The sequence below is a fragment of the Petromyzon marinus genome, chromosome 17 (assembly GCF_048934315.1).
Source record: "Petromyzon marinus isolate PM22_M1 ecotype Great Lakes invasive population chromosome 17, UKy_Petmar_22M1.pri1.0, whole genome shotgun sequence".
Classification (NCBI taxonomy): domain Eukaryota; kingdom Metazoa; phylum Chordata; class Hyperoartia; order Petromyzontiformes; family Petromyzontidae; genus Petromyzon; species Petromyzon marinus.
The window spans coordinates 8,858,310-8,877,042 of NC_133683.1; the positions used below are offsets into that span (position 1 = coordinate 8,858,310).

The window sequence follows — 18,733 nt, forward strand, 5'->3', positions numbered from 1 at the left end:
AACACCACCACTCACTATTCCCACCATCCACCAGCAACCACCACAACTACTACTCACCACCACCCACTATTACCACCACCACCCACTATCACCACCACCACCCACTATCACCACCACAACCACTACCCACCACCACCCACAACCACCCATTATCGCCACCACAACCAACACCATCACCCACAACCACCACCACCCACAACCACCACCCCACCACCACCCAGCAGCGGCACCCAGCAAAAACAGGACATTCCAATCCCGGGCTCCCTCTGGCCTCTCCCCTTACAGCAATGACCCCCGCCCCACCACAAACACGCACGCACACACACTCTCAACCTCATACATACCAACACTTGCACACGCATACAATAACACTCACACTAATAAGCCCATACGCACATACATGTATCTACACATGCACGTACACTCACATACGCATTTATACACACATTCGCATACACTCACACACCACCTACTAATACACTCTCACACAAAAGACAAATATCCCACCTAGAGCCTTAACAGACTGTTGGGGCAAGAGCTGTTAGCGAGCTCCTATGAAGGCTGGCACAGCACAGGAGGGGTTGGTGGTTGGTGGCCAGCACCAAGCCCGACCACCTTTGTCTCCCCATTGCTAATGTATACACACCGCATCACGTATGTACTGATTTGAAACTGAGTCGACCCAGGATCAGATCAGATATGTGATACTGATGTTGGCCATGAGCAGGAATCGAAAGCTGGTCGCCGGGTTCATACCGCAGTGCCCCAACCACAACACTTCTGCTCCCCGTACACTCACGCGGACACACACGCACAGAAACACTCTCACGCACAAAAGACAAAGATCCCCATCGTCTTTAACAGGCTTGGGACATGTGCTGTTCGCGAGCACATATTAAGGCCAGCACGGCACACGAGGGGGTGGGTAGTTAGCACCACGCCTGGCCACCTGCGTCTCCCTAGTACTGATCTTTATACACCGCCCCAGGTACTAATTTAAGGCGGAGTCTACCTTGTGGAGTCCCAGGACCGGTTCAAATATTCACCACTGTTATTGAACTAAGGTCGCGGGGTTCATAGCACAGCGCGCTAATCACTGCACAACACACACACAGTTACTCTCAAACATTCATACACTCATACACACTCTCAGACATAGAAAACAACAACTAAGTGGTGGTGACATCACCACTACTTATTGGCGAATGGCGGCTGTTGTTGTTGCACTTTGAGGCGACATGAAGTGAAGGAGGTCATGGGACAGACCCAGGTGTTATGGGTTGACTGACTGAGATGACTGGCAGATGCACCACCTGTGCTCCCCACACACTTTCTTACACACTCACATGATGGCATCACTAAAGTGCTTGTGCCAGACTAGGTGCACTTTGAGGCTATGCGAAGTATCGAAGGCATGATGGCAGGAGGTGACGGGGAGAGACTTCCTCGCAGCCATACTAACAAAGACAAAGATCCTCTGTATAGCCTCTTCAGATCGATATAGCAAATCTCTCAAGGCAAGTATGGCGCGTGAGCTTTTGGTGCGGGGACAGCATCATGCCGAGCCACCTTTGTCTCTCCAGTGCTGTTTACACACCGTACCAAGTACTCATTTAAGGCGGAGTCGATCTAGGGAAGACATTCATCACCGATGATGGCCTTGAGTGGGAATCAAACTTTTTGTCCCCGGGAGTTCGCAACCCAAAATGCTAACCACCAGCACTAACACGCGCACGCTCACACGGCCACTAACACAGTCAGACAACACACACCCTTACGCAAAATGAACTAATGCACACACACATGCATACATTCACTCACCTGCGCGCGTGTGCACACACACTTGCATGTACACACACACTTGCATGTACACACATACAAGACAAAGATCGCCCGTATAGCCTTGAACAGACTGTTGAGGCAAGTGCTGTTAGCGAGCATCTACATGCACAAGCACACACATGCACACACACATCTACACATCCCAAGTCATCATCCTGTGAACAATCCTGACTGGTTAAAGATGCCAGGCTAAATATGAACTTCCAACATCTGTACCTTTCCATGTGGCCAAGTGGCTCAGGGGCAACATAGCCGCCTGGGGCAAGAGGTTCACACGGTTCGGATTGAGTAGGTCGTCCTGGTTAGCAGTGCGGGGTGTATCGACCGTAAAATAGGTCGATACGTCATTCGCAAGGGTCCACCATTGCATGGCGGCGTCACGCGGTCCACGTGTGCCAACGTCGAAAAGTGAGCCCGCTAATTCCCGGACCGGGATTACACACCGGCAGGTACTCATCACTCCCGACCGGCGGACCGGTGCCCGCTCGCAGGACAAGATGCTCGGCCAGCTTGTGCCGTACAATGGGGACGAGCTGCCAACGTCGCCGCTCAAGTGGGAACTCTGAGTCGGCGCCGCTGCCCGCCCCTGGGTCTTGATTCTCAGGTGCTCTTCCGCATTTAACACCGGAAGCAGCTCTGCATTCGCCACAACTCGTTCAGTTTGTGCTGGGAACGCACGGCAGACTCACGGCAGACGCACGGCAGACTGACGGCAGACACACGGCAGACGCACGGCAGACGCACGGCAGACTGACGGCAGACTGACGGCAAACGCACGACAGACTCACGGCAGACTCACAGCAGGCGCACGGCAGACTCACGGCAGACTCGCGGCAGACTCACGGCAGACGCACGACAGACTCACGGCAGACTCGCGGCAGACTCGCGGCAGACTCACGGCAGACTCGCGGCAGACTCGCGGCAGACTCACGGCAGATGCACGGCACTCACGGCAGACGCACGGCAGACGCACGGCAGACGCACGGCAGACTCACGGCAGACGCACGGCAGACTCGCGGCAGACTCACGGCAGACTCGCGGCAGACGCACGGCACTCACGGCAGACGCACGGCAGACGCACGGCAGACTCACGGCAGACGCACGGCAGACTCACGGCAGACGCACGGCAGACTCGCGGCAGACTCACGGCAGACTCGCGGCAGACTCGCGGCAGACGCGCGGCAGACTCGCGGCAGATGCGCGGCAGACTCGCGGCAGACGCACGGCACTCACGGCAGACGCATGGCAGATGCGCGGCACTCACGGCAGACGCACGGCAGACTCACGGCAGACGCACGGCAGACTCGCGGCAGACGCGCGGCAGACTCGTGGCAGACGCGCGGCAGACTCGCGGCAGACGCGCGGCAGACTCGCGGCAGACTCGCGGCAGACGCGCGGCAGACACACGGCAGACACACGGCAGACGCACGGCAGACTCACAGCAGGCGCACGGCAGACTCGCGGCAGACGCGCGGCAGACTCGCAGCAGACGCGCGGCAGACGCACGGCAGACGCACGGCAGACGCACGGCAGAAGCACGGCAGACGCACGGCAGACGCACGGCAGACTCGTGGCAGACGCACGACAGACGCGCGGCAGACGCGCGGCAGACGCGCGGCAGACGCGCGGCAGAGGCACGGCAGACGCACGGCAGACGCACGGCAGACTCTTCCTATGAGTGACGGATGGGGCAGCAAGAACGGGCAAAGAAAACTCATTGGTAAAAAAACACTCCGCAAATGTCTTAGAAGCCGACTTTCTGTACTACAAGGTACTGAAGCTCCTGGAACCTCATTCATACAGTCTCTCTCTTCCGCTTTCTTTCATATGCATGTGGATTGAGTAGTAATTATAAATCAGTGTCTAAGTTGTGAATCCAGCTGCTGGCTTCACAGCACAGCATGTGTAAACCTCGGATAATGCTCACAAAGAGACCCATGGACTCAAACAGAGACCCATAGACTCAAACAGAGACCCATACTCATGAAGAGACCCATAGACTCATGAAAAGACCCATAGTCTCACATAGAGACCCACAGCCTCACATAGAGACCCACAGCCTCACACAGGCTCATAGACTCAAAGAGACCCATAGATTCACACAGGGACCCAGAGGCTGGCAGTGGACACGAGTTCAAGATGTGTACCACCGTTTGTCGTGGTGCGCCGCAGTCACATTTGGGAGATTGTTTTATTTTCCATTTGCACCTGCCATGCGCAGATTTGATTTACAGTAGTACATTGCTTGCAGGACAGAGGGCATCCTGACATGAACGCCGGTTTGGAGTGTTGGGTTACGATGCCACCGAAACTAAAACGATATATACGTTAAAAAAATTATTAGGTGATACCCACTGAGCTATGTAGCTCTTTTCCAAAAGCGACCTGGACACAAATGATAGCTTAACGAAGTGGCAGCTTACGTGGAAAAGTATAGCCGCCAAATACTCTGAAACGTGATGTTGACTCTAAATGTGGAGAGAAAAGCCAGAGTATTCGGAGAAAAATCCACGCGACCACGGGGAGAGCAAAGAGAGAGACATGCAGAAACTCCAAATATACAGCAGGTGTCAGGGTCGGGATCGAACCCACGAGCTCCTGCATACCAGGTGAGGGAATTAACATCTCCTAGCCACTGCTCCCGCCGTTTAAGGCCAAAGTGTTTGGTTTGAATCATTGGGAACTCACCCAGGATTAGTGCCGAGCTCCGCAACTGAAACCATAAGCGGTTGTGCCTCGTCGTTCATTTTGCTAAAGATCTGTGACATCACGCATGCAACGCCACCGACGAGGTCACCCCGCCGATGGGAGGCCTCACGATGGCCGTGTCTGGGACACGGTTAGATGTGCATATCGTTAGCGAGAGAGAGTCGACCGATATTGCTGAATCGTCAAAGAAAGCGTTTCTCCAAAGGTCATTCGTCGAACATATCTGCCCGGGTGACTCAGCGGTCAGGCGAGCTGCTTGCAATCTGAAGGCTCCATGTTTAAATCCTGGTCTGTGGTTGACTAAGCCCATCATCCCTCCAAAGTTGTCAAAATATGTACCACTTTTGATGTCCTGCGGAGAGACTCGCCTCGACCATAGAAACGTGGAATTTCCACCAATGGCTCAGAACTGTCAATGCTCGTTTGAGCAAGAAATCACTTTGACCTTTTAAATATGCGGAATGTATTCACACGCCTTAACGCCATGAGTAACAGGACAGGAGACATCCCCCATCGCACCGCCAACGTCCGGCGCGTTCGCCGACCCACGGCACCATGGTCACCAATTTCGCGACTCACGACCTCGTTCGTAGGCATCCCGAGTGGTGTTCAACCCCAGAACGTGGTCGGTGCCGCAGCGCCGACCCCTCGGACCGCCGGTCCCCTTTTCTGGAATGCGCTTGCGGGGGGGGGGGGGGGGTTCCTTCAGCCACGAAGCAGACGAGCAGGCGCTCGCGGAGTTTCGTCGGCTTCACAAGAGGGGCTGCACGGCAAAACAAAGCAGAGCTTTGCTACCGCCGCACCGCTCTGAGCGCCTAATTGGGCCGAGCACGCGCGGCGGGCCGCAGCTCCCCCCGCAGCCACGTGTGCAACGCCCGACTCTCATCACCGTCTCATCGCTTCGTCCTCATCGCTTCTCCTTGTGGCCCCGTTGGGGTCCCCGGCGGTCGTATGTTTGTCGCACGTCGCAGAGGTTCATGGTTTTGAATTCAGTGGCCGCCCCAATTATTACTGTGGGGCGCGACAGCCATACTGAGGCTACATGCGTAGAGACTGCTTAACAGCGGACTTTAGGTGTCCAATGATGTCATTCGCAAGAGTTGGCCAATCGCGTGCCAGCTTGGCAGATTTGAAAAGTTACACCGACAAATCCGTTACTTCGAATCACGCGAAACCATTTCCACCGCCTATGTATATATGTTGAACTTCTTTCGCACCACCACCATACATAGCCAATGGCTAATCGGAGGTGCGGGGGAAGGACAACAAACTAAACACAAAAAGCTGTTTTAAAGAAATGAGTTTTTAATATAGTTTTAAAAGTGCATAGCTCCAGTGGCTTCCTAGTGTCCTCTTGCAGGCTAGCACTGAATAACCTTGTGGCACACAGGGAAAGCTGCCACTCGGGGTCCACTTGGAACGTTTTGGATGAGTTGAAATGTAAGGAGCTTTGAAACACACAGGTGTTTATTAGAATTATTATTAACTCAAAATCCTCGGTAACTGCCGGACCGACCACTGTAATATTGAGCCAGTGACGGAAATTCCACATTACCGTGGCTGAGCCACGTGACTTCACATAAAGTGGTGCAGGCTAAATTAACACTTGGACAGGATATTAACTCGCAACCTTGCCAAAGTTGAACAATCTAACCATGGCACTACGTGGGCTAAAGGAGTCATTACTCAAAAGCTATAAACCATTTGCACGGAACGTGTGGTTCCTGCTCATGATTTGTCAACGAGTCTGTCATCACAAGTCATCATTTATTGGCCTTTGCATCAACTCTGTGAAAGTTCTTGATGCGTCAGACAGTTACACATATGCGGTGCCGCGCAGTGTCACGAGGTGCCACGCAGTGCAACACATTGCCACGCGGTACCACGAGCTGCCACGCGGTATGAGCTACCACACAGTGCCACGTGGTGCCACACGGTGCCACGCAGTGCATCGCGGCGCCACGCAGTGCCATGAGCGACACGAGCGACACGCGGTGCCACGAGCGACACGAGTGACAAGTGGTGCCACGCGGTGCCTCGAGCTGGAACACGGAGCCACAAATGACATGAGCTGCCACGCGGTGCCACGTGGTGCCACGACTGACACGAGCGACACGCGGTAACATGCGGTGCCACGAGCGACATGAGCGACACAGGCGTATCCACTGCACCTCACATGTCCGCCGCACCGCACCGCTTCCTCAGCGGGCCCACTCCGCTCACAGCCGCAAAAAAGCAAACCTCCAGTCAGCGGCGCCGCGATCCACCATCAATATCAACGGCATCATCGCCCTCCTCCTTCTGGGTGGGCGTCAACGAGCATCGCTCGGTGGAGAGCAGTGGGAAACAGACGAGAGGCCAGTTCAACAAGCGGAAACACAGTCACGTCGCGAGAACGTCCTTTGGTCCACGACCAACAAGAGAGAGAGGTGTACGGATTGACACTCAAAATATCTTGGGTCTCCCGACACGCGTGTGCGTGGCGGAGGAGGCTGCTGGGTAGCTGGGTACTCAGGGCTCCTGGCAAAGAATGAGTCGAGTAACTTGACTTTTTTTTTAAAACACAGTTGCTGAGCACCCCCCCCCCCACCACCATGGCTCAAAGCGTCAAGCGGCCAGCAACAAACAGCACTATCAGAGTTGTAACAGATGGTATTTGACATGTGTCTTGATTTGAGCCAGGACATAAGAGCTTTGGGGAAACAGATGATGCAGCAAAAGAGAAGTGTTACATGGCTGCAGTGTGGTTAGTTAGTGAGTTGGTGAGAGAGTGGGTGAGTAGGTGAGTGGGTGAATTAATGAATGTGTGAGTGAGTGTTGTTGTGACCTGCAGTGTGGTGGTGGTTGAACAGTGTGGGATAAGACAAAAGCCAGTCTGGTAGACTGAGTTCTCAACATGAGTGTAGGAATGAATCAGTGAAGTTTGTGGGAACAGTAACCATGGTAGTAGCAATAGAAGAGTGATACGGAGGCTGACTGCCGGTGAGCAAGTGATTGGAGCAAATCGGTGAGTGTACAAATGTACACTCGCACACACGAATTTTTTTCAACGACAAAAAGAGCGGCATCTCCACTCAAATGAGCATCACAAGCAGACCCATTAACAACCTTTAGCCAGTGATGAAAATTCCACATTCGTATGATGGGGGTGACAATATCCATAGAAAAATCACTGCATCATCATCATCAATGCACCACATCACCATCATCGCCACACAAAGCATCATCACACACAGCGTTAGCAAAATGCAAAGTGATTCTTGCTCAAATGAGAAATGATACAGAGCCACCTGGCTGGATTGTTTATGCATTGTGTATGCATTGTGCATGCATTGTCTATGCATTGTGTATGCATTGTGTATGCATTGTCTATGCATTGTGTATATATTGTGTATGCATTGTGTATGCATTGTGTGTGCATTGTGTATGCATTGTGTATGCATTGTGTATGGCTATATGGGGGATGTTTGTTAGCCTTTACAGGTGCTCGCTAACAGCACTTTCCTCAACAGTCTATTAAGGCTATTTGGAGGATATTTGTCCTTTATATGGGGGAGCGGAAGGGTCGTGGTTAGTGCGCTGCACTATGGACCCGGTGATCAGAGTTCGATTCCTGTTCACGGCCAACACCAGTAGCGATTATCTGGACCGGTCCTGTGCCTCCCCCAAGGTCTACTCTACCTCAAATGAGCACCTGGTGCGGTGTGTAAACATCGCCACTGGGGAGATGAAGGCAGGCGGGCATGGTGCTGGTCACCCACCCGCTCGTGTGCCATGCTGGCCTTCATAGGTGCTCGCTAACAGCACTTGCCCCTACAGTCTGTCAAGGCTCTATGGGGGATTTTTGTCTTGTATTCATTGTGTATATATCTTTGTGTATGTGTGCATACATTGTGTGCGTGTGTATGTATGCATTTACATTCTATATATGCTGTATATATTTAGGAGATGTGCGAGGATGTGCTCGTGTGCATCAGCAGGGTGGAATGCAGTGCAGTCCGCAATGGTACGGCGCTGCCGTGCAGGATTGCTATCAGCGACTACACATGCAGGCAGACCGGCGAGCTGAGAAAGTGAACACAACAACTCATCGTAGTGATTCATATTCTTGAGTCTTTTGGTATAGCCACGTAGATAGATCAAATAATAAAAAAATTATAAAAAATAATATCACGACGTTTCGATCGCAATACAAGCAATCGTCATCAGGTGAGAAATATGGGGGAAGAGCTGCTGAGAATATATGGTAGGAGCACTGCTAAGGTAAGGAGTTATAAAGGTTTGGGATGGGTGTAGCCCCAGGGCCAGTGGGCGGGGCTAGAGATGAAATTTGCATCTAAATGTAAGATCGGGTAAATCTTGACAAGCGAAGCTGTGGGGTGGCCATTGTATTGTGAGAGATTAGCATATCAATGTAATCAATGTGCTTGTAAATGTAAGCTCGGAGAGAGCTCGGAAAGAGCCATTGCCACATGGAGGTGTAAAAGGATGGCAAGCTGCAATTTACTAATACAGCTAACGGTGGCTGTGTTAGTGAATGTAACTCAGAGAGTGTAAAATAACTGCCAACATAGGTAGGTAGGGAGGGAACATCACAGCCAGTTATGACTTAAACTGGTTAATAACGTCCTTCGAATAATTGCTCAGTTTGCACCCATCTTCTCGGTTGAAATTGTGTCTGTTTATATATCTGGATGGCTTCATGAACGAATCCTTCATTTACAAGCAAATTTCTTACATTGATATGCTAATCTCTCACAATACAATGGCCACCCCCACAGCTTCGTTTGTCAAGATTTACCCGATCTTACATTTACATGCAAACTTCATCTCTAGCTCCTCCCACTGACTCTTGGGCTACACCCATCCCAAACCTTTATAACTCTCCCACCATATATTCTCAGCAGCTCTCCCGCGATATTTCTCACCTGATGACGAATGCTTGTGTTGCGATCGAAACGTCGTGATATTATTTTTACTATTTGATCTATCTACGTGGCTTTACCGAAGGACCCAAGAATATGAATTCCTGCAGTCATCGAAAGCTTTAAGTCAAGATTCATCGTAGTGAGTTGGAGCGCATCAGATGGAATGTAGCAATAAGCTAAACCTCTGAGCCAAAGGGCACCGACTTTTTCACAACTTCGGATCCCGACTCATGGTTCACACATTGGCACCGCGGCACAATAGGGCACAATTACACGGCGATCGCACCGTACGTACACACGCTCGCGGACGTGGTTGACACACGTGGTTGACACACGTGGTTGAGACACGCGGTGCTTTCTGGGCAGCAGGGTGCTTGGCGCAGTGGTGACACTCGTGGTCTCACAGCAAAAGGGACCTGGGTTCAATTGTGGGCTCGGGTGCCTTTCTGCGTGCAGTTTGTATGTTCACCCCCCTGGTTCTGCTGTGGGTTTCCTCTGGGCTTTCTGGTTTCTTCTCACACCTAAAATAACACACGATGTAACCGGTATTGGCCAAAACATCCTCATGCTGAAAAATTACCTGCAAATTACTGAATTGTGATGACACACGGCAGCAGCATCACCCCCTACTGCGAAAACCTGGCAGGACCCTCCGGAAAAAAAGTATCGTGACTCGGTAAACTAGCGGAACAATAAATAACAACAATAATAATTACATCAGTGGAAAATGCCGGCGGTGACTGGTGACGTGTTGGGAGGGTGGGCCCCATGGGGAGGGGTTGGAGGGTGGGCCCCATGGGGAGGGGTGGGAGGGTGGGCCCCATGGGGAGGGGTGGGAGGGTGGGCCCCATAGGGAGGGGTGGGAGGGTGGGCCCCATGGGGAGGGGTGGGAGGGTGGGCCCCATGGGGAGGGGTGGGAGGGTGGGCTCCATGGGGAGGGTGGGCCCTGTGTCACGAGTGGGGCAATGGGGCTGCACAGAGGGCGCAAACACGACGGCGCGCACGTGGAGGCCAAGGCTATGCCACTCAGAGACGCATGGCGATGCGGTGCCGGTGCTCATTGCAGCGACAACGCGGCAGCGTCCACAGCCAATATCCCGCGAGCAAAGAGCAGCAGACCCCCGACCTCTAATCTGGTCCCACGCACGCGCAACCCTGCACTCTCAGAGTAACGCTCGGCGAGCACGGCGGCGGTGACGCGCAGCGGACGCCACTCAGATCTGCAACTCGCCCTTCGACTTTTGTTCATCTCCCTTCGCATGTTTTAATATTTCCACACAGCGTGTCCCACTGTGCGCGCACGAGAGTGGCACGCCAATGCACGCCCGAGCGGCCGCACCAGCGGCGACACGGTGTTTGCGCCGCCGACTCGCGGCGAACCCCAAGGCTCGTTTACGCACGGAAACGTTGGCATTGTTTGGTTTAAACACACACTAAAAAAATATAAGAATAACACACCGTAAATACAGTCGTGTGATTAAAGGGCGTACTTTATCAAATGTGAAAATACGAAGAGTACTGCCACGGTGCAACGAATGCTGCTTGGTGCACTGTTCGCCATTTACCGCGGCTGTGGCTCAGTCTCATGCTGACTTAAACTCCCGGGGTAGAATTGGCACCGAGCTAGGAGTGCCGGGACTCCTGTCTGCCACCGGTGTTTGAGGAAAAAAACATTCCCCCCAAACACCCTCCAGAGAGCGGTGGAAACATCTGTGGAAAACTTCCCCCCCCCAGAAAAACGACTGGTGCTGACAAAAAAAGTTTCTGTGCCGCACTGGCAAATTACGAAACAGCTATACTGTAAAATTTTGATTTAAAAGCTTTCGTGACTGCAGGGATTCATATTCTTGGTTCTTTCGGTAAAGTCACGTAGAAGGGAAACAATATTTTTATTATTTTATTGTTTCCCTTCTACGTGACTTTACCGAAAGAACCAAGAATATAGCTATACTGTACTAAACAAATAAACAGGTGTGGCTTTTTGTTTATTCTCAAGAAGGAAATCACGTTCAGTCTTTCGGGCGGCGTACTGACCTTCTCATTATGAATCACTCATTTGTTTATTAAACAAGACAACTTTTTTGTACCGGTTTTGCCTTCACCAAGCCTCATCAAGAAGAAGCGGCCTCATAGACCACAGAGCTCCTGGTGTGCCCTGATATTACGAGCAGTGCAGAGGACGAAGGGGCTCACCAGCTAAGTGGCAGCAGGGCAATGCCAATTGCAGATGAGACTCGGTGAAGCTGAAACCAGCCTGAGCCTCCAGCCTATAACATGAGAGCACCTGATGGCGAGAGCTTAACAGACCTTGCTGATGAGACACAATCAAGTCAAAGTTGGTCCACAATAGCCTCGTCAAAAAAAGGTTGAAAGAAGAAGCTGCAGGAGACGTTACTAACTTCAGGAGATGAACGCCCCCTCTCACCTCAATTATCCACTCCTGGCACTGAATTATGTTTTTGTTGTTGTTATGTTTACTTGTCATTTACATTTAAATTATCGTTGCCTTTAGTGCTTGTGGGTCACCACAGCAGCAGCGAATGCCAATGACTGTATTGTACTGATGAGTCCTAATGAGGATGAATCCGGTCTACGGATGTGTCTTTCGCTGCTGGCAGCTGTGATGGCCACATCGTCTCAACATGCTTTACGTCGGTGGTTCTAAACGGCAAAAACGGTCATGCAATTAGTTCCTTTCTGAGCCGGCGGTCGGCATAAGGGCGCCGCGAGCTGTTATGCCACGCGTTGCCGCCCACACCTTTTGCGTCGACTCTTGAGCGAGCGAGCCGCCGTGACCTCACCTCCGTCAATCGGGGAGCGAAGGCTGAGCAGCGGAGAACTGGGGCAGTCGAGATCCCAGGTTCCGGCGTCTGGCTTTCGAATCCAAAACTCCCCGGCATAGACCGCTGGGCAGAGGGAAAACAACAAAGAAAATAAAAAGGAAAAACCATCCAGAAAATTAATCGCCGAAATGCTCAGCGGAGCAGAGCGGCCGGCTTGAAGACCTTCCCGGTCGACGGTCAACGCAGTCTCGGCCAAGAGTTCACGGAGAGCGGACGGACCAACGAGCGCAGCTGGTCGGCGCGCGGCGATGCACTGAAAGCCGCAGGGCGGCCGTGCCAAAATGTCCCGTGCAAACGGCGATGAGGCAATACGCTCGGCGTCATGGCCATTTTTGGTCCAACAGTTTTAAAAAACACACACGCACACACACACGCCCGACAGGCGCACATACACACGCACACACGCGGGCGCGCAGGCATGCACTGGACGGTGTCACGGAAAACTCGCCCGTGCAGCCCCCAGACGCCCTCCCTCCCCCCCTCTCTCCCCAGCCCTCCTCCTCATCATCATCATCGCGATGCCGTCACATGGTGCAAACTTCCTTCCAGGGTGAGAGGGGAGAGACTGAGGGGGCGGGCAGCTGGGAGCTGGCTGGTGTCCGGCCCCAGCCGTGAGGGGTGGAGGGTGGGGGGGGTGGCTGGCGTGAGGTGGGGTGGTCGACGGCACTGGGTTAGGCGACTCCACGCTCGTGGAGGAGACCACAATCGCACCATTATCCCTGCCTGCGCCAAGCACTCGCGCGCGCCGCTTGTTTTGCCTGCTGTCCCTCTCTGCCCTCCTTGCGGGAGCCTATCTCCTTCGACCCGCTCCCTCTCTCTCTCCGAGTTTATTACACTGTTTCGTTTCCTGCTTCTCTCTCTCGCGCTCAGCTCCCCTCTCCGTGGACCCTCGAGACTCACGGACTGAAAGTCATAGCGGCCGCATTCTGATTCGCGGCTCAGGGCTCAGCCTCAGGATGCTCGCCGGCTTTCCGAGGACGCAAAATGTTGAGCGGCTCAACCGTGGGGTTCAGCTCAGGCTCAGCTAGGGCTCAGGCTTGTGGGAAAATTCAAAGCAAGGCTGGGACCGTGTGGCTTGAGCCGGCTCACATGAGTCAGAGTTGAGCGCAATGGCTATACAACTAAACATTTTTTTATTTTACCAGGGAAGAGCCCACTGAGCTATGTAGCTATTTTCAGAAGTGACCTGGCCACGAATGATAGCTCAACAACGAAGTAGCTTATCATTTAGAAATTTATAGCAGCCAAAACTCTCTAAACACATGATGTTGATTCTAAATGTGGAGGGAAAAACCGGAGAACCCGGAGAAAAGGCCAAACGACCGCGGAGAAAAAGACATGCAAACTCCAAATATACAGGTGTCAGGGTCGGGATCTAACCCACAACCTGTATACCAGGCGAGGCAGTTAATATATTGCCACCGTGGCTAAAAATACAGGCACCAGTATTCTGTTCAACTTCTGTCTCTCTGCCTGCGCATCAGTCACCAATCTATAGCACCGGGATTTGTCCTATGGCATGTGTCGTGATGGGTACCGCAAGATCCGAACTTGTCCGTCCAGTGCTCGCTGAGCTGCATTGTTTCCCCGTTGCCGAACGAATCCATTATAAGGTCGCACTCATTACACACAAAGTACTTGCCACAAAGGAACCACGATCCCTTGCTGATTTCGTCAAGGAGCATAAACCATCACAATAACTCCAGTCGTCCTCATGGCAGTGGCTTTTGGCTCACCATCGAAACGCCATTCCTTCCGATATTAGAAAGCCACTGGAGCTACGCACTTTAAATCATCTAGATTGAAAACTCATTTCTTTAGAACTGCTTTATGTGTTTAGTTTGATGTCTTTCCCTTGCACCTCCGATTAGCACAGTTGGCAACGTAAGGTGCAAAAGAAGCTCAACATACGTACGCATATGACTTGTTTATCCTTCGAGCTTTCGCCCCATCACATGGCATCAGAATGCAAGCCTCGCACTCAGCAGCCATTTCCGTATCTCTGCACCATGATGCCCTGTCCATCTCTCCCCATTATCTGCCAGTAACAGAGATGATGATGATCATCAGCGTTTCTACGCGGGATCATTTGTACATCACTGCACGATCCACAGCACACATAGGAGGGCAAATACTAAGATGTGTTCCGCCAATTAACGAGAGGCATGGGAGGAAATTGGAGCACCTGGAGAAATCCCACACGTGCGATGGGGGTTACACTCAATCTTCCTGCAGATGGGACTGATGGAGATTAGACCACACCTGCTGTACTGCCTTCTCCTGATGAGCCAGGGTTATGGCACTTACTCAACGCCAATTCTCGCCACTGCCCCTACGGTGCCGGATCACTGGCCACGTGCAACGTAGCCACGTCCACCGCTTGTTTAACCCCCCCCCCCCGCCCCTTCTATGTACCGACACGACACGGCTGGATTCATATACAACGCCTTCGAATCCTGCAATCGTGACAGAACTCTCCCCAGTGATAACGAACGCTGCCACATAAACGTGCGTGGCATCCCCAGTGCTGGTTATCACACAGGAGAGCTCTCTGTCTGAGAGGATTTACCGAAACAAGTCTAAGCATCCTAGTGGATGATCTACACAATCGAGGAGATAAAACCCACACCTCTGAATGGGTAGAAGAGCAACCTGGCTTCTTTACTGCAAAGCCACGTGTGGGCGGGCATCACACGCGCGCGCGGCGATTCATTGCAGGGTGCCGGGGTCCGGGCCTCCACCACCACATCCCGTCTCACGCCTGCCTGCCATGGCCTATTTCTTTTGTTTTCCGTCTTTCTACTCCCTTTTGTTTTGTCTGTCTGTCCCTGTCCCTCAGTCTCTTGGGTTGTCCCTTGTGTTCACGTCCTTCACTTCCATCAACGACGATGGCGACAACGATGACAGCAACATTAAGGTTTCTTCCAAAACACAGAAGCTGTCGCCAAAAAGCCACAGCTGTCTCCACGCCAGTGCCCCACACCGATTTCCGGCAATGCACATGTGCCCGGCAAAAAACAGAAGCCGGTTCTTATTAGAGCCGAAAAAGCAAATTGCTGCAGAAAGCCCAGTATGACTGAGCCTCCTTCGTTGCTTCAAAAACCCGACTTCGAGCGGACGCCGTTTATTCACGACACGAGAGATGGAAGTTTCACTTGGGCCACGAGGCCTGGCCACAGACGGTGTGCCAGACGTCCGTTGTTTTCGGGCGTGGCGAGCGGTGCGCTCAGGAGCGGCGTTGTCGCGCTGCGACGTTTGGCAGTGACACGTCGACGACACCTCCCCGTCAAATTGACGGAAGTGGACAACATGATCCGAGACAACGGCACGACTCTCCTGTGCTCGCCACCAATCTCTCTCATTGGCAAATCCTAAAACGAAAAAACTACCAAGTAAGGGCCACTGAGCTATACAGCTCTTTTCAGAAGCAACTTGGCCACACATGATAGCTCAACAAAGCGGATTATCACGTGGAAATTTAAACCAGCCAAATACTATAAACGCATCTTCCTAAATATAGAGGGAAAAACCGGAGGATTCGGAGGAAAATCCACGCAAGCAGGTGTCAGGGTCGGGATTGAACCTACGACCTCCTGCATATCAGGCAAGGGAGTTAACATCTCGCCACCGTGGCACCTCTATCCATGGATCTGTGGTGGGCTAGGGGATCTGTGCGTCTTCCCCTTTTCTGCAGATCCCCCGTGGACTTTCAGATAAAATGGATGCAAAACAATAATTGAGCACCAATTAAAGTGCACACATTGCAGAGTGACTGCTCGTTTGATAAAATTGGTTCTAGGGAGTGCGATGGAGAGCACCTCTCCATAGATCCTATCGAACAATCTCCACATTAAAATCAATAAAAATTTAAATCTGGTGAGGTTGCTCACTATTGCTTTCAAGCGTTCGGAAGGTGTCCCGGTCTCATCAGTACCCCCAGTGAGACGCGATCGGAACTGTAATTGCTCTTCTCCTACGGAGCAATTCTCTGCAGTCCCTCGAGAGTATCGCACAGACTACCCCGGCGACACGCACACACACCTACGCCAAGAGCGAGGCTCCTCCCCGAGGGCAAGACTGGGCCACGTTTGTCCACACGTGCGACGTAGGCACAGTGCCCACTCGTGAGTCAGGTGCTGAGTAACCGTGCCGGACACGAACAGCTGCCACTGGGGGTGCCCTTCACACGTTTGAAATGAGATGCAAGCAGCTCACCATGCGTGAAGTGCTACCCAAATTTCTCATGTAAAATGGGCGCTTTCTCAAAAACTAAATCGGCATCGTTCTTATTCTTATTTTTTATTATTATTTTTCATTCACTTTCTTTTCAATTTATTTTTATTATTTTATTGTTATTATTTTTTCTATCTACATGACTTTACCGAAAGACCCAAAGAATATTAATTCCTGCAGTCACGAAAGCTTTAAGTCAAGGCATCATTCTTGATCGATGTAAACAGAGTGCAACTCCCCTCGCCCACGGATCCTCTCACCGGTAATCCTCTCCCCAGCTGAACACCGCAAAACGAAGAGTATCACTGTATACAGCTGCCTACCCGCCAAACGTCCAAATGTCTGGCCAGATCCATTCACGCGTGGGCGATTACTTCTCCGGTGGCCGTCGTAAATACACGTGCGCGGGAAACATTTAAACAATCGCAGGGGCAGGGCGAGCGATTTTTATGTTTGTAAGTGCAAGCAGAGGGGAGCCTTGAGAAGTCGTAGGGCAGTACAACGCAGTAGCCAACCCCGGCGGGGGGGGGGGGGTCACCAAACTCCAGTATTGGTAGAACATTCCCTCGTTACTCAGGGACTTGGCTATCTGCGAATTGTTGCATCTGGAACTCTACACTATTGCATCGAGAGGAGAGAAAGTGATGAGGTAAGGTGATGATGCACAGCATCATTATCATTTAAGGGAAGTCTTTCAACTATCATGAATACATTCATATATATACTTATTTACTTTATGTTTATCAGAGCCAATTTTAATTTGTGCCATAAAGATAATTATTTATTTTTTTATTTGCTTATTCATGCATATCTTTACATTAATTAAAAGATAGGCTTTCGTAGGCCAATACCATTATCCGCAAAATGTGCTATTCACGAGCACCTCCGGAACATATACATCTCTCGTCAATAACAAAGGAATGCTGCGGTTGATTGATATTTACCAGGGAGGATACATGTGTCTTTATTATTATTATCATCATTATTATTCTAGGGCCCCGTCTGAAAACTCTGAAATGTCGGCACGGCCTCAACGTGCTGGGACGTTTCTGGACCTGCCTCAGCCGTTGCAAGCAGGCGGCCTCTCTTAGTCTGCGGCCGTCAATATCAACCTCGCTTAAAATAAATAAAGAATCTACAAACTATCCCAGGGCACCAAACTGCCCAGAGCAAACAAAAGCGCCTTCAATTTGCAGAAGTGGGCACGTGTAGAAGGGGTCGCGCGTGGTGGACGTGGCAACCGCGAGAAAGAATAACAATGGCCTGGAATCTTGAGCACCTCATGCGCCACTTGCTCAAATGGCTCAGTAAGTCAGAGATTTTACATTGCTTACCATCGCAAACGTTTGAAAAGGGCATCCCCCAGTGGCAAGCCGTCCCTGTGGGCAACAGATGACTCGGCACCTCAGAATATTTCAGAATCATTAGAAGATTTATTTAGACTGCAGGAGGAATCCGATAAGCTATGAAGCTCTTTTTTACACGATGTTCCACTTGGGGTGCGGGGTCAGAAGGTTACAACAACAAACAATACAACAAGACGACAATAGTTAAAAGTATAAGAAAGGTAAACAAATCACCCAAACACATACAAAAAAAGCTAAACCATCCCCATCCTACCAGGCAAAGCCCACTGAGGTGTTAATTCATTTTTCGGAAGCGACCTGACCACAAGCAGGCATTCTTCTGCCAAGAGGGCGGGGGGGGGGGTGATGATTGCTACGCACAATCTCCACGGAGTCATTTGCAGTGTATAATTTTTCGAATTTGGCAAATGTGGACTGTGACGACAGCACACAATGGCCTGCTCGTTAAGAACGACGTCAACTCTGAAGCAGATTGCACGTAAATAATAACCACGGCGGCCTGCTGTATTTGAACCACAAACTATGAACAGCAAGCAGCAAACATGCCACCGATCGCATGTATACGGACATGCATGTGTGAGTCTATGTTTGCAAGCGTGCGTGTATGAGTGCGTGTGTGAGTGTGCGCGAGTGCACGACTGAGTACATGTGTGCGTGTGTATATCTGTCAGTGTGTGAGTGTGTGCATGTAAGTGTGGGTGTTAGTGTGTGAGTGTTAGTGTGTGAACGTGTGTGTGTGTGTCTGTGTGCGCGTGTGAGCGTGTGCATGAGGATTTGTGTGCGTGAGCATGTGTGAGCGAGTGTGTGCATG

At 51.5% G+C, this 18,733-nt stretch overlaps 1 protein-coding gene across 12 annotated transcripts in view; it reads right to left on the minus strand.

Annotated features, from left to right (window-relative positions):
- Positions 1 to 18,733, minus strand: part of LOC116943384 (uncharacterized) — a 326,779-nt gene that overhangs the window by 183,177 nt on the left and 124,869 nt on the right. For 8 of the 12 annotated variants that reach the window (XM_076067591.1, XM_076067590.1, XM_032956227.2 and 5 more), the window contains exon 2: positions 12,281 to 12,385. The exons of 2 other annotated variants lie outside the window; for them this stretch is intronic. The gene's annotated coding sequence lies outside the window, so the exon portion shown is untranslated. Of the gene's footprint in view, positions 1 to 12,280; positions 12,788 to 18,733 lie in introns of those variants that run through there. 2 more of the 12 variants (XM_032956234.2, XM_032956228.2) reach the window with 2 other exon arrangements.